General features: G+C 37.9%; 1 protein-coding gene across 2 annotated transcripts in view; it reads right to left on the reverse strand.

The window, feature by feature from the left end:
• Window positions 1–16099, reverse strand: part of LOC115214825 — a 100310-nt gene extending 84211 nt beyond the window's left edge. The window contains exon 1 of one of the 2 annotated variants that reach the window (XM_036505425.1): window positions 15997–16099. The gene's annotated coding sequence lies outside the window, so the exon portion shown is untranslated. Of the gene's footprint in view, window positions 1–15992 lie in introns of both variants that reach the window. The other variant, XM_036505424.1, reaches the window with a different exon arrangement.
• Window positions 16100–16331: the final 232 nt, after the last annotated feature.

The following is a 16331-nucleotide window of genomic DNA, read 5'->3' on the forward strand; positions in this document are numbered from 1 at the left end:
GAATACGTACAACAAATTGAAAATATTCGCCGATGACTCCAACCTCTCGAAAGTTATCAACGGAAAAAAGGCCGAACTGAAGTCCAATCATGATCTACACATTGTAGGTCAATGGACAGACAAAAACAAAATGCGACTACCCGAGGGAAAAATTTGAACTGACGCATTTTGGGAAAAAGTCTTCACTAAAACAACCATATTCTCTTCTTTTGGAGATTCACTCACAACATCTAATTATATCAGTGACCCAGGTGTAATTATTGACAATAATATCAGATGGAGTGCCCACATCAACAATAAGGTTCACATATCTCGTTGGATGAGTTCATGGAAATTAGAGAACCTTCCGGTTCAGAGAACAAGTTGCTATCATTCCACTTTCCCCCTCCTTTGTATGGCCACACCTCCAATAGTGTTTCCTTCTGTGGTCTCCCCACACAACAAAATATTTCGAATACTTAATCATCCCAAAGGGCATTCACTAATAGAATTAAGGACATGACTGATTTAGAATAGTGGGACCGTCTTAAAGCATTGGAACTCTGTTCAATTCAGTGCTGTCCTGATCGATACACGCATCGTTTGTACAATGTGGAATATATACAGCCAGAATTGCCCAAACGACCTAAACATTAGTTTCAGAATTCATCTAAGTCTAGGACAAGACCTCATACGTTGCATACCCAATTCAAGATCACAACTCATAAATACACTGTCACACATTATTTTTCCTCAACAGCCCCTTCTCTATATTACGTGGTCCCGAAACAGATCAAGGAGAAAACTAATGCAATGACGTTTAAACGGAATTTGGCCAAATTTATTCAAGTGAAAAGTCACCTATATCTGGATACAAATCATTCAACAAGAACTCCTCACTCTAATGGGCCACTATACCACAAAACTTAATTTAGAAGTGATTTCGCAAATCCTATAATGTGGTGCGATTAAGTTAGACATGGCCGGACTGGCCCAGTCTTTAGTCGAAGCATATGTATGTTCTGTGTATATCTATCTATCAATCTATCTATCTATTCATATATATATATATACATACATGCATACATACATACATACATACATACATACATACATGCATACATACATACATACATACATACATACATGCATACATACATACATACATACATGCATACATACATACATACATGCATACATACATGCATACATACATACATATACGAGGGGGTGCTCAAAGTAACCAGAAACGTTATCTGTGGGTTAACCGCGGTTCAGTTTACGCTTCCACCACTTGAAGGCGCTTGGTGCGGCTGTCGTGCATCAGTCTGCGAATCGGCGTCTTTGTGTATATACCTACTGCCACGTGGTGCGTCTTTGTTTTGCAACGCTTCTCCCCAGTTCTTTATTTTTGCGATGTTTGCAACGAAGGAACTTCTTGCTTCCGCCAAAGTTTCATTTCTGTCGAGGAAAATGGCAGCCTAAACAATTGTCAACCTCAAACAGTTTACAAGGACGCTGCAACGAGCAAAACTCAAGTTTACCAGTGGTTTTCACGCATTAGGACACCGTCGACACCAGAACAAATAAAAACATCACGAACATTCATGAACTGCTCTTGGAGGACCGAAAAACTCTCGAACTTCTAGATATGACTGGTGTATCCTACATCCCCTGTCAATTGCGAAGGAAAATAGTTGCAGCAAAATTTATGCCTCGCTTGAGGAATCTCAAAAAACGTCAAGACTCAATATGTGTCGAGAACCAAAAGAAGAGCCTAGAAGTCAATCCGTTCCTTTTTTCTAACGTTATAATTGATGACGAAAACTGGTGCTACGGCTACGGCCCGGAAACAAAGCAGCAATCAAGTCAATGGAATTAGTCAATATCACCAGGCCCCAAATGTGAAGTCCAATTTCAAGACTATGCTGATTTGTTTCAGCGATGTGAAAGGAATTGTCCACTGGGAATTGGTTTCTCCTGTTCAAACTGTTGACCAATCATTATACTTGACAGTTTTGTAACGTTTGTAAGACGCATCGCGACGAAAACACCCCATCCTGTGTCAAAGTGGACAGTGATGATTTTATCACGACAATGTACCTGCGCACACCGCCTTAATTATGAGACAGTTTTTACTAAATATGTCATGACTCACACTAACTATTCACCCAGTCTTGCTCCTTTCGACTTTTTCTTTTGTTCCCACGAACGAAAAAATGAAAATATTTGGCAGATGGGGAAGAGATGAAGGAAATGCGACGGAGGCGTAAAATGGCTTCACAGGAGTTACAGGACTACTTCGAACAATGGAAAACGCGTCTAGATCGATGCATTTCCTTAAATGGAGAATACCTTCAAAGCGGTAAGTTTGATTGCCGGTTTGAGGTACAGGGGGCTGTACCTCATGCCGTGCAGTCGATTCATTCGGTATTGTGTAGAGGAGCATGTCTAGTTTCTCTTTGAAGACGTCTACGTCAACATTATGTATATTTCTTAAGCTTTATGACAACATTGATGAGCTGTGGGATTTTAAACCCTGGGCTATTGCAGTACTTGGACCGACCTTTAATGGATCATACATTTGGTTCAGTTCATTGGCTCCCAGTTGTGACATTTGTATGCCGAAATTAGGTACTAGACTTTATAGAGTTTCACATATGTAGAGTATTACATATCTGTCAGAGTATTACATGCACATGCAAATGCACACGGTCCAGCGTGCAGGCAGGTACATACACACGCACACAGCGTGTGTTTCAATATACATGCATGCATGCTTGCATGCATACATACATAAATACATACATACATATATACATGCTTACATACACATACATACATACATACATACATACATACATATATACATACATACATGCATACATAAATACATACATATATAAATATATACATGTATGCATACATACATATATACATACATACATACATGCATGCATACATACATACATACATACATACATATATATATATTCTTATATACATACATGCATACGTATATACATGCTTACATACATACATACATATATACATATATACATACATGCATACATACATACATACATATATACATACATACATGCATACATACATACATATATATTCATATATACATACATACATATATACATGCTTACATATATACATATATACATACATGCATACATACATACATACATACATACATACATACATACATACATACATACATACATACATACATAGGCGCAGGAGTGGCTGTGTGGTAAGTAGCTTGCTAACCAACCACATGGTTCCGGGTTCAGTCCCACTGCGTGGCATCTTGGGCAAGTGTCTTCTGCTATAGCCCTGGGCCGACCAATGCCTTGTGAGTGGATTTGGTAGACGGAAACTGAAAGAAGCCTGTCGTATATATGTATATATATATAAGTGTGTGTATATATGTTTGTGTGTCTGTGTTTGTCCCCCCAGCATTGCTTGACAACCGATGCTGGTGTGTTTACGCCCCCGTCACTTAGCGGTTCAGCAAAAGAGACCGATAGAATAAGTACTGGGCTTACAAAGAATAAGTCCCGGGGTCGATTTGCTCGACTAAAGGCGGTGCTCCAGCATGGCCGCAGTCAAATGACTGAAACAAGTAAAAAAAGAGTAAAAAAGAGAAAAAAGAGTATACATACAAACATATTTTCTTTATTGTGTGTTTGTGTATGTGTATTCCTTTGCATGCTCTTACACACACTTCTATGTAAATGCATGTTTGTGAGCACGCGCCTTTGTTGCGTGCGTGTATATACCTTCGAAAGAAAGTATCTTGTTATGTTTTCCTTTTTTCATTTGTTTGATCGATAATTTCTCTATAGAATTGCATCAACAATTCTTTCTTATTTTAGAAATAATAAATAATAATAAAGATATACAAACAATTGCAGCGTGGAAGGTGTTTATAAGCCATTTAAGAAACACACAAAAGCCGTTCGATTCACTTCAACATTTAAGTTTAATTTGTCAAAATATTTTCGTCGCTAAAATCCGCGACCTGTTCACTGTATACATATATATATATATATATATATATATATATATATATATATATATATTATATATATATATATTGACAAATTAAACTTAAATGTTGAAGTGAATCGAACGGCTTTTGTGAGTTTCTTAAATGGCTTATAAACACATTCCACGCTGCAATTGTTTTCGTTTCAGCACACGATCTCAGATCAAATTACTTGCTATGAGAGTACATTTCCGTAATAAAGATATAATAAATTTCCAAGAAATTTCTATATGCAGAAAAGAATGTGAAAAAAAAAAAAAAAACTCTGAAAGTATAAAAGTTTGAGGCAAGGAGAAGTACCTTTCCAATAAAAGAGATAAACAAATACACTGGAAGAAGTAAGAACCAAAACCGAAATTGTCGATTTAGTTTACTTTCAATGGAGGCAACTCACTAATATGTATTTACAAAATTGAGAGTTATCTCCCATGAATAAATCACCGCGTAGTTTGTGCAAATACTAAACAGAAAATTGTGCATAACTTAAAAAACGTTTCTTCTATCATATTTCTGTTCATTGATTTTCTCATCAATACTGTTTTATATAAGCTAAGCAATGCATGAATATAGATGCAGTGGTATCAGATAACAGCTATGTATGTATGTATGCGTTACGCTGAACATTATTTATCGAACCATAGATAAGCGTGTACGCATTTTCTTCATAAAGGTTATGACTATGATGATTCATGACAGGTAAATAAGTGTGTGTATACGTATGTGCATGTGTGTGCTTGCGTATGCGTATGTGTGTGCGCGTATGTGTGTGTGCGTGTGCGTGTGCGCGCGTGCCCGTATGTGTGTGTGTGTGTGTATGGGTTTGTGTTATTTACCACATTCTCTGCTTTTTACTCTCTTCGTATATGTAATAACTCTCACGCATAGAATTCATTTTATTTAACACCTGTTCTTCTCGTATTTGCTTTCATTTTATGACAGTTCTTACACACACGTATTCCTGATTGAATATAAAGGATCAAACTTTAAACGTGTCTACCTCTGTATGAATATTTTTCTGGAATAAATTTTTCACAAACTCAGAATCACTGTTAGAATATTATATGAACATAACAAAATTGAAAAGTTCAGGCGCTTTCGACCCCTCTAAAAGTATATCGCTCACACTGAGTGTGTGAGCATTTCTCAGGGTGTATATATATGCATGTGATTTTAAAATGGTACGTAAAAGATTTATTTTCTTCTTAATAGCATACTTTTCTGCAAGTAAATATGATTTCCTCATACACACAGACACATTCTGACACACATGCACAGTCATACACACACATATAAACACACAAATACACAAGCACAGATACAAACATACGGACACGCCTGATGGGGAATAGGGCTAAAGATATAAATAATATGTTTGTTGGTTTTGCTTAAATTGCAGCAATTGACGATTGCATCATCACTAAATGAAATGTGTTTATGGGGGGAAATGTTGGAAAAACTTCAATATATTTCAGATGGAGAAAGAAATGACAAAAGTAAAGGTGTTGTGGATGTGCTAGAAACAGCAGCTTGATCCCTCTTAAATAATCTTCTCATCTCAAAATAACTTCGGAATTATAACCTGAAAGAAATTGCAGATTCGGACTGTTTGAGTTTTCAAAATATGATTGACGGAACATTTCGAAAACCCGAAATTTTAGGATTTCTTTTAATGATGTTTTTTGGGGTTTTTTTTACACTGTTGTTTTTAATTTGTGTTACATTTTCTGCTTCGAAATGAGGGAAGTGGTGTTTGTAATTGTGTTCGTGGATTTCCAGATTTTTGTAAAAGAAAAAAAAAATGGAATTGGGAAAGATATATTCAGTTAAATGTTCAGTGAAAATATGGTGGAATTCACCTGCTATTTTATTAATTCATCTCAACCTTGAGGTATTAATAAAATGGCAGGTGAATTCCACCATACTTACTCTCAAATATTTTTTCCTAATTGCTTTCTTTGTCTTTGATTCTTCTTTCCTTCCTTCTATTTTGTGAAAGACTGAGGACCGATCTCATCGTCTAATCTGGAAAGAAACGCAGCCATTCCGGTTTAATTCTGAATGTGTTAGCGTTTCCTATCTTTGAACTTCGTTTCATTTTGTATTTCAAACTCGTAAAAGACACCCGAAATGTTTAAATATTGTTCATTCATTTCATCTTCCATTTAAGAGTCAATCTCTATTTATTACAAACTAGCAGTATCACCCGGCGTTGCTCGGGTTTGTAAGGGAAATAACTATAAAGCATTTTTAGAGAGCTATAGCCAAAAAATAGCCAAAAATTGGAAAAAAATTATGGTAAATTTTTTTTTAGTTAAAAGGTCGAGTTGCGTCCCCTAGACAGTCTGTGGTTTGTGTTTCTGATTCTCGACCCCATGTCGAATTTATCGATTTGTTTCAGAACTGGGGGAACTTTTCAAAATTTTCGCTGCGTTAGTGTTGAATTATGACATTGGGCTATGTGTGTGTCAAGTTTCATCAGAATCGGTTGAAAGCCGTGGTCAGGGTGAGGGTACAACCTAACAGACACACACACAGACAAACTGCCGTTTATATAGAGAGAGATAACAGTCGCGCTCTACTGATTGTTGATTATCATCATCATCATCATCATCGTCATTATTATTATTATTATTATTATTATTGTTATTATTATCCTCATTGTGTGAGAGAGCAGTGCATGCCTTCAAATTGACACTGGGGTACAAATACACGAAGTCCACTATACCTTTTCTGATTACACATCTGGTACGTAGTAGTAGTAGTAGTGTAGTAGTAGTAGTAGTAGTAGTAGTAGTAGTAGTAGCAGCAGCAGCAGCAGCAGCAGCAGCAGCAGTAGTAGTAGTAGTAGTAGTAGTAGTATAGTAGTAGTAGTAGTAGTAGTAGTAGTAGTAGTAGTAGTGAAACACTCCTGGATGACAAAATATCAAGGATAGAGAACTGCACTTTGATCGCACTGAATGTATTTCCCGATAGAAACATTGACCAGCAGGAGCAAATCAACCTGATTAATTGATCAGCCTATGGAACAGAGCAGAGTTCCAAGCCTTTATGGGGTTCAGGCTGGTAGCGTTCTGCTTTCTGCCCGCGTAACAAAAACGAAACAAGATAAAGAAGAGCAACTGAAAGACTGGTGCAACTGTACCGGATGAATGAACGCAGGGTTAGTACTCAGCTTGATGGCAGAGTGAAATATATTGGTGTGTGCCAACGATCCTGAGATGGCAATATTATACCCATCGTCTCTTCAGCTAATGTGGAAACGGTCATCAGGTGCTTTGAGCGGTGAACTCTATAGATACGTAGAAGAATGCTGTCCATTACCTGCTGAAGAGAAAGGGTGCCGAAAGAGAAGTCACGGAACGAAAGATAAGCTGTTAATTGATAGACTAATTATCAGAAATGGCAGGCGAAGATACACAAATCTGAGCATGGCTTGGATTGGTGATCATAAAGGCAAATGATACCACAGTCTTTGATAAGAAAAACTGTGGAAATGTATGGAGTAGCACAAAACATGATATGGCTTGTATGAAACAATAAGAAATGTTGGAGAACTTAATTGACAGCAGTGAATTCGGTATTAGATGTGAAGATTAGGAGAGGAATCACTCAGGGGAACAGTGTATCCTCACTGATAATTGTGCTGGGTATGATCGTCTTGAATGAAAAACTACAGAAGACAAAATTGGGATATGATTTGGGAAGTAGTAAGAGTAAACTTAACCATCAGGAATTCTGAATGATTTGAAGTTGTTCAAAATCAGTGAGATAGAACAGCTCAGTCTCGACCAGTTTCTGTGGATACTTTCGAAGGAATATGAACTCAAAATATGCTCTAATAGTAGTAATATGAGGAAAGCTTACCAGAACAGAGAGTATATCTATGCCGCCGCCGTGGTGATCTCATTCTCGCTCACAGCATCATAAGCGGAAAGTGTAACCTCTTGAAAGAGCTGTTCTTCACTCCTGCTCCAGAGCGTCGGCTGCGGGGTCATTCCGAAAAGCTCTACCTGCGACGATTTCATCTCAATCGAAGGAGAGGAGCTTTCTCCGTCCGGGTTGCGGATCCGTGGAACAAGCTGCCAGACGAGATGGTGAAGATGCCGACGACCGCTTTGTTCAAAGCCTCCCTTGACCTCAAGTGGCCTGAACTCTTTACATGAACACCACCCTGTACATAACTCCATGTCCCCCTACATGGCCTTCCTATTTGCTTTTGAGCCAAATTAACTAACTAACTAACTAAGTGGGGAAATGAAGGCAATCGAACTTGTGTGCGGATATAAATACCTGAGGATACTTGAGGCAGTGGAATTAGTCACGATTCGATGACAGAGCAGACAAAGAAAGAATCCCAGCAGTGAATGAGACAAATATTGGACTCAAAGCCGAATATCAGAGATATTATTTGACAATACAAAGCTAAAGTTGTCATGGTGATACCTGATCAGAGGCCTACGCAAAGTTGCAGAAAGTTTATGAACAGTAGTGTATGAGCCGTACACAAGTGCACGAGTGTTTCACACGTTTCCAAAATGGCCGAAAAACTGTTGATATTGACGAACGTTCGGGGGGGGGGGGGTTGCAACCAGTTAAAGTGAGAAAGACATAGTAAGTGTATGTGCAGCTGTGACAGACAATCGCTGAATTACCAACCGTGAGTTATAAGAGAATGTGCAGATTAGTTATGGTTCATTTCAGTGAATTATTTCCACCGATTTGGGTATGAGACACTTGTCTGTAAGTTTGTGCCAAAACTGCTTTCAACTGACTAAAAGCTCACTCGGGGTTCAGTTGCACAATGTCTCCTTGGTAGTATCGAGAACGATGAAACCTTTTTGAAAACATTGCGCGGGACTCTGAGCAGACATCGCTTTTGGCAACATTGGATGCAGATTCTCTGCTCAACATTCTCTGTCATATTCAATGCGACAATCACACTCTACACACATTCCTTCAAAGCACTGCTAGAAAGAGTTGAAGTGAGCTAGAACGTTAAAACGTGATGCGCATGAACAGCAAAGTTCACGGTTAATCTGTACCAAGCGACTTCACTTTCTGTACTGTCGCTTCGTTAATATCCCAAAAGCCCCAATTCTTATTGATCAAACCAAGTAAACTCGCCCCACTCGTAACATTTCGGGATGGGGATGAAGCGGATAGAGAATGAGCTAAAGGAGTTGGATTAGAAAACAAGAAAGCATGCAGTAATGCATGGAGTCAATCACACATCTACAGATACTGATCACATATACACGAAGAGACCAAATGGCGGAAGGGAAATTATAAGTGTGGAAGACAGTGAGCACACCAAACACTATATCTTTTAAAATTGCCTAGCCCGAAGTATGGAAACCTTGTTAGTATCATGTAGGCATCAGAACGTATTCAAAGTAGAGAAAAAGTAAAAAACTCAATACAAGAACTACAAAAAAGGATAAGAAGAAGCATTACACGATAAGGGATTACACAATCAATTTCATGTAGCCACAACTAAAGTTGCAGGAAATCATAGATAGAACACGCTGAAAAAAAGAGCGCTGAAAAAAGAGACTGATAGCTCCATACTGGCAGCACAAAACCAAGCTTTGGCCACAAATTAGAAGGTCAACATTAGGAATGTGCAAGACACTCGACTTTTCTACATCTGTAAAAGAGCGGACGATGTCACTGCCAGCATCGTAAAAGAATACCCTAGACTTACTCCAAGCAACTATAAGTGGCGACATGATGTAGTGAGAGTGCTACAATGGAAACTATGCAAAAAGTGGGGTCTAGAGAGCAGAAACCACTGAGAGTGGAGTGGTAGACCTGTAAAATATTGTGGTATTTCCCAGTCCTAACAGATCAGGTGCAAGAGCATAACAACCCTCACCTAGTTGTGGTGGACAACGAGCAGCAATGTGCTACATAATTGACGTTGCGTGTCCCTTTGACCACGAATGATCAAGAAGGAAGGTGAAAATATAGACATATACTATCTTATATAGTACAAAATAGCCAGGCTATAGAACACGAAAAAGATGAAGATGAAGTGCCAACTATTGTTGAGTTGTTGGGGACGGTATCAGAAGGCATCACTAGCAATATAAAGGAAATCAGAATAGAGTGCCCCGTAGTGCTGTTGCAAAGGTTTTGCTTCTTTGACACGTTCAGAATAATCAAGTAAGTATTACCTAGTTGAAAATAACAGATAGCATGGTACCGTAGGCTGCAAATAACAAGTCCGCTATTCAGGATTTCAAACAAAACCAGTGTTAAAAGGAATAATAATAATAATAATAATAATAATAATAAAATAATATAATAAAATAATAATAATAATTCTCATTATTTCGAACTAATACAGACACAGTAAGCCTTGAAGAAGGAAGAGGAGGAAAGGAGGAAAAAAAATGTCCGGAGATAAAACTATCAACAAAAAAAAATACAGACGAATATAGATCTGCTAGTCTTAAGAAGCGGCGCTATGAGCAATGCTTACATGTAGTGAACCCTAAACTGACAGATCCATCTCCTAATATAAGAATGGATGCTCGTCATGCTTCAAGTCACAAATCAAACAATAAACCGCATTGGTCATTGCGCGGATTACAAAAGACCACGTACCCGAAAATTGAACCAAATCCTGATTGAAAAATCAGTTACTGGATCAAATCTTCCAACACACAGGAGCTGGACGAACCCCACAACCGGAATATTCCAACAGATGGCCATCCATGCTCATCACCAAATAATCAAAAGAAAAAGAAGGAAAAATGGTCTAGGAAGATAATAAAGAAGTTCTCGAGGCCTTCTACCATGCCATATATTTCCCCACAGATAAGTCTAGCACTGTACAAGCATACTTAAACTGGAAACAGAACACCCTGAGTAAGACCCTACATAGACCTAACAAGCTTGCCAATGTTAGAAGAAACATTATAAAAAGAAATTACTGACTGAAGTAGAGATTGATCAGGTTAGACAAGCAATATCGGATAAAATGAACGAAGCTGCAGCTAGAGAGATAATACAGAGGAAATGATTATAGACCAGCCCAGGGCGGATAAAAACGAAGAGAGGATTGAAAGAGTTAGTATAAGTGATAGGCAAAGTGAAATACGCACTGAACCAATCATAAACACTAAGACAATGAGCATCAAATAGATAAAGAAAGTCACACAAATATTGACCCAACAGAACTACATGAGCTAAAAAATCAAATCATGATTGAATGGCTGAAAATTAAAGAACCAGCATGGATGAGCGTGATACACTTCCTAAAATCCGCAACTCTAACCAAAACATGAAAATAATTGGTAAAATCCGGCTTGCACTTAAGGATATAATTTCAGTTAATGATGTTGATATCACAAACCTCAACCACCTATACTATGCATCCGCGAAAATCTCAACGATCCTATGTGGTGTAAAGATTAGAAAACGGCAACAGTCCCACAAAAAGCTTTCTTGGCAAGAGCGTCTGCAACAACAATTAAAGTATTTAGATCTGACATTGAATATTTGAAAAACCTTAAGGCTCACAAGACTACCAAACCTACAAAAACCCCAAAATTACTGAAAAAATACAATATGAAAACTATACTTGATATTGATGCCACCATAGAAACCATCAAACAAAAGGTATCTGCCAAAGCTACCCGCATAGCGAGGTATGAAAAGATTTTTCAAGGACAACAACATGTTCAAAAATAACACCAAGAATTTTTACAGGAAGATAGGAAAAACAGCGTTTACTGCAGGTCTGTACCATCAAAAGAAGAAGTGCAGAGATTTTGGAATAAAATCTGGGCAGAAGAAAAAAAACACAACGAAAAGGCCCCCTGGATTGACAGATATCTACAGAACTGGACCCCTTAGAAGAGCAAAAGTGGGAGGGTGTCAAGGTAGAAGATATAAGATCTGCTCTCAGGAGGTCAAGCAAATGGAAGTCTCCAGGAAGGATAAAATTCCTAACTTCTGGCTGAATGCCTTCCCAGAGAGCCATGAACTGCTAACAGAACTGTACAATGATGTTCTGCAACACCCTAGTAGGATGCCTCTTGGCTAGTTAATGGGTTAACATTCCTGCTTCCAAAAAGTGAAGAAACAAATGAACCAAAAACCTATAGACCCATAACCTGCTTAACAACTATGTACAAAACTCTAACATCTGTCCTGACGGAATATACCTATAGTTTTTTTAACAGACAGCAGCATATTCCCTAATGAACAGAAAGGATGTAAACGTGGATCCTACGGCTGTAAAGACCAACTACTCATCAATAAGATGATCTTAGAAGATTGTCACAAACGACACAAAAACTTATCAATAGCTTGGATAGACTATAAAAAGGCTTTTGATAGCCTACCACATAGCTGGATTAGGAAATGCCTTGAAATGTATAAGATAGCACCAACTCTGCGAAACTTCTTGACTGTAAGTATGAGATCATGGAGAACCACACTAACTCTGAACAGTGACAGTGAATCCCTAAATGCTGGTGATGTAAAAATTTCGTGTGGCATTTTCCAGGGTGACTCACTGTCACCACTCCTCTTTTGTTTATCCTTAATACCTCTCTCAAAGCTGCTCAATGACGCGCAGTACGGGTAAAATGTTTGATAAAAATATAAATCATCTCGTTTACATGGATGATTTAAAGCTTTTTGCAAAAAATGATCAACAACTCAAGGGTACTAGCGATAGTCAAACAATTCAGTGACGACATCAGAATGCAATTCGGCCTCGATAAATGTGCAAAGGCTACCTTTATCAAAGGAAAAATGACAGAAACATCTAACGTTAACCTTGACCAACAGAATGTCATAAAAGAACTAGACCCAGCGGAGAGCTACAAGTACCTAGGGGTAATTGAAGGGAACGGAATAAGGCATTCAGAGATGAAGGAAAGGATCAGGGAGAATGCTATCGAAGAGTGAGAGCAATACTCAAGACAGAGCTGAATGCAAGAAACAGGATCGAAGCAATCAATGCATTAGCTATACCAGTCGTGACTTACAGTTTCAATATTGTTAACTGGTCAATTACTGAAATATGTCAGCTCGACAGAAAAATAAGGAAACTGTTGACAATGCATAGAATGCACCACCCTAAGGCAGATACAGAACGACTCTATCTGCCAAGAAAAGAGGGAGGCCGTGGTCTTTTGCAACTGGCAATAACAATGAAGATTGCTACAATTGGCCTAGACACCTAACTGAAAAACTCTGAGGACTGGATGTTAAAACTTGTCTCAAAACATGAAAACAAGAAAGCATCATACTCAGTCACAAAACAGGCAAAGGAATATCTAAGTGAATTCCGAATACAACCAATTTCGGACTTAGAGATTGACATACAAGAAACAAGCACAGAAAAAGCTAGGCGCATGAAAACCCGTGCCAAAACTGCGGCCTTAGATATTCTGAATAATAAATGGCAAGAAAAACCTCTCTACGGCAAATACCCAAAGCGAGCGAATAATGCAGATATCGACAAAGCCCTGACCCATCAATGGCTAATGGCCTCTGGCTTAAAATCTGAAACAGAGGGGTTTATCATAGCAGCTCAAGATCAATGCCTACCAACAAGAAACTACCAGGCCAACATATTAAAGATCAGAAGCAGTCCAACGTGTCGTGTATGCAAGCAACAAAATGAAACCATTGACCATGTGGTCTCCAAGTGCAGTCTTCTAGCGCCTACAGAGTATCTCAACAGGCACGATAGAGCTGCACAATATATTCACTGGATAATCTGTAAAAACCTGGATTTGCCCCATGAAAAAAACTGGTGGTGGGAACACAAACCACCCCAGTGCTTGAAAATGACCACATCTCACTCCTCTGGAACTTCACCATTCAAACTGACAGGAAGATAGATGCAAATAGGCCAGACATCATATTGAAAGACTTCAAACAAAGAACATGCCTCCTCATTGATATGACTGTCCCAATCGATATAAACGTATCTGTCAGGACCTACAAAAAACTGAGCAAATATAAAGATCTTGAAATAGAAATCAGCAAAATGTGGAAGCTGAAGACTAAAACAATACCTGTTGTCATAGGTGCCCTGGGAATGATAGCAAAAGGGGCTGATAGCTACCTAACTCAGATACCAGGAAACCCCAAAATGGCAGAAGTTCAAAAGATAGTGCTCATGGGAACTGCTCATATCCTACGCAAAATACTTTCTATGTAACCTCAAGGTTTAAAACAACCATAATTTTCGGTTTAAAAAAAAAAAAAAAAAAAAAAATTTTTTTTAGACATTCATTAGTACAACATCCCCACCCCCCAAATATATGGCACACTAGGCATAACAACAACATGAACTTCCAACCCTGTTGTCTCTTGAGGTCTCTGGGTGAGACTTGAGCCAACTTGTACAAATATAAGCAAAAGTCAAACATAGAATAATAATAATAATAATAATAATAATAATAATAATAATAATTCCTTCTTTGCCAGAAGCGCCGGACAGAAAAGGAAAAGGGTCAATACAAAATTAGGATTTAGCACAAAAACTCCTGTATACAAGAAAAACAACAATTATCCCCAGAATTTGAAGCCTGAAATTCCTCCAGGGTGGGGATTTTTACCTATGGTTAACAAAATAACCCACACCTCTTCGTCACCCTGATCTCCAAAGACACTATAAAGTTAAAATTTCTCATTTCTTCACCTCTTTCCACGTATCTATGCCTTTCCCGAATAGGCAAGTTCACATGGGCCATCCCCGCTATATTCACCCATGTAAAAAACACAAAAATGGTGATGGGATAGATCTCGCCTCTCCATCCTCATTTTTATATTTAAGTGGAATTTGCAAAAGATGATGAGTTCTGGCCAAAGAAAAACCTGTTGGACCATCCCATAAATAATGCGTCTTTTTATACTTCTTTAATTTTTCAAAATTAAGATAATTTTTTCAATCTAAAATATACTCTCCTTCATTTTCTACAATGCTCTTCCATCTATCTGGTAGGCTTGCCAGGCCCCATGTCAAAAATTCACTTCTCCGCAACGAAGAATACTCCACCAGTACTGTTCTGACCTCCTCTACAGAATGCCTAAAACCATTAACTAATCTGTTGAACGGAAGCACCGACTTTTGCAAGAGTTACTGAAAGTCGTCAATCATCTATGTATGACTGGTCTTAAAATATTTAAAAGATGTGATTCTCTGCGACAAAACGTTATGACAATTGTTTATAAATACCGTACATCCATAGAAATATGTATTTCTATGGATGTACGGTAGTTATGAGGCTAAACAAATTTGGCTGTTGTCATTAATGAGAGAATGTCATCGATAGTAATTATTTCGACGAAAACCAGTTTTGCAAATTCTTTAGAGTCCAGGTAACTGGTAAAATAAATCTCAGATGAATGACAATGATACAAGTAAAAAGAACGATGATAAAATCAGATAATGATTTTAAATGAACAAACTTTATTAAATATAGTATATTGGAATGCTGGGACAGAGAAAACAAGAACTGCTGAGTGAGTCCAGGAGCCACCCCACATTCAAATGAATATAAAATGTGTAAACGATTTAGCTACTGTCAAATGACACGTGACACGCCCACTACTTCTTATTAACACAGGGCACCTACTTCCTGTTGATAGTTATATAACAGAAGTATAACCACCAATATGACCACACTAGAAAATATAAAAAATAATTATACAAATAACCTGTATTCCAACTTTTCACGTTCTGTAAGAAGATTTCGAACATGGTAAGAGTGGCATTATTACATAATTATTATGTGTGTTTATTTATATATGTATTTATATATGTATGTAGTATGCGTGAGTGAGAATGTGTGTGAGAGAGTGCTGGTGTGTGTATTTATATATATGCATACATATTTAGAGACGGGGTGTGTAGCTGGTGAGGGAAATATGTGCGGGAAGGCGTATGTTTATCTGTGAAAAAGGGTTGTATATATACTTACATCGCTTTCAGAAAATTGCTACCAATATTTCGATGGATCTGTTATATCGGTGCCGTTAATATAGGTCTAAAGACGGGGTTGACTTCACCGTGCATCCTTTCGGGGTCCACTATACCTTTCATCATTTCAGGGTCGACAAATTAAGTACTGATGAAACACTGCGATCGATGTAATCGACTTCCATAATCTCCCACCATTTCAGGTTTTGTGACAATAGTAGAAAGAAATATAGGTCAAACGACAGCGAGCTAAATGTGTCATCATTGATGTGTCTATAATTACATTTTGCAGTTACTAACAGGTAAGCATTCAAGCGTTTTAACTTAGATACTAAG

Source organism: Octopus sinensis, linkage group LG8, assembly GCF_006345805.1.
Source record: "Octopus sinensis linkage group LG8, ASM634580v1, whole genome shotgun sequence".
Taxonomy (NCBI): domain Eukaryota; kingdom Metazoa; phylum Mollusca; class Cephalopoda; order Octopoda; family Octopodidae; genus Octopus; species Octopus sinensis.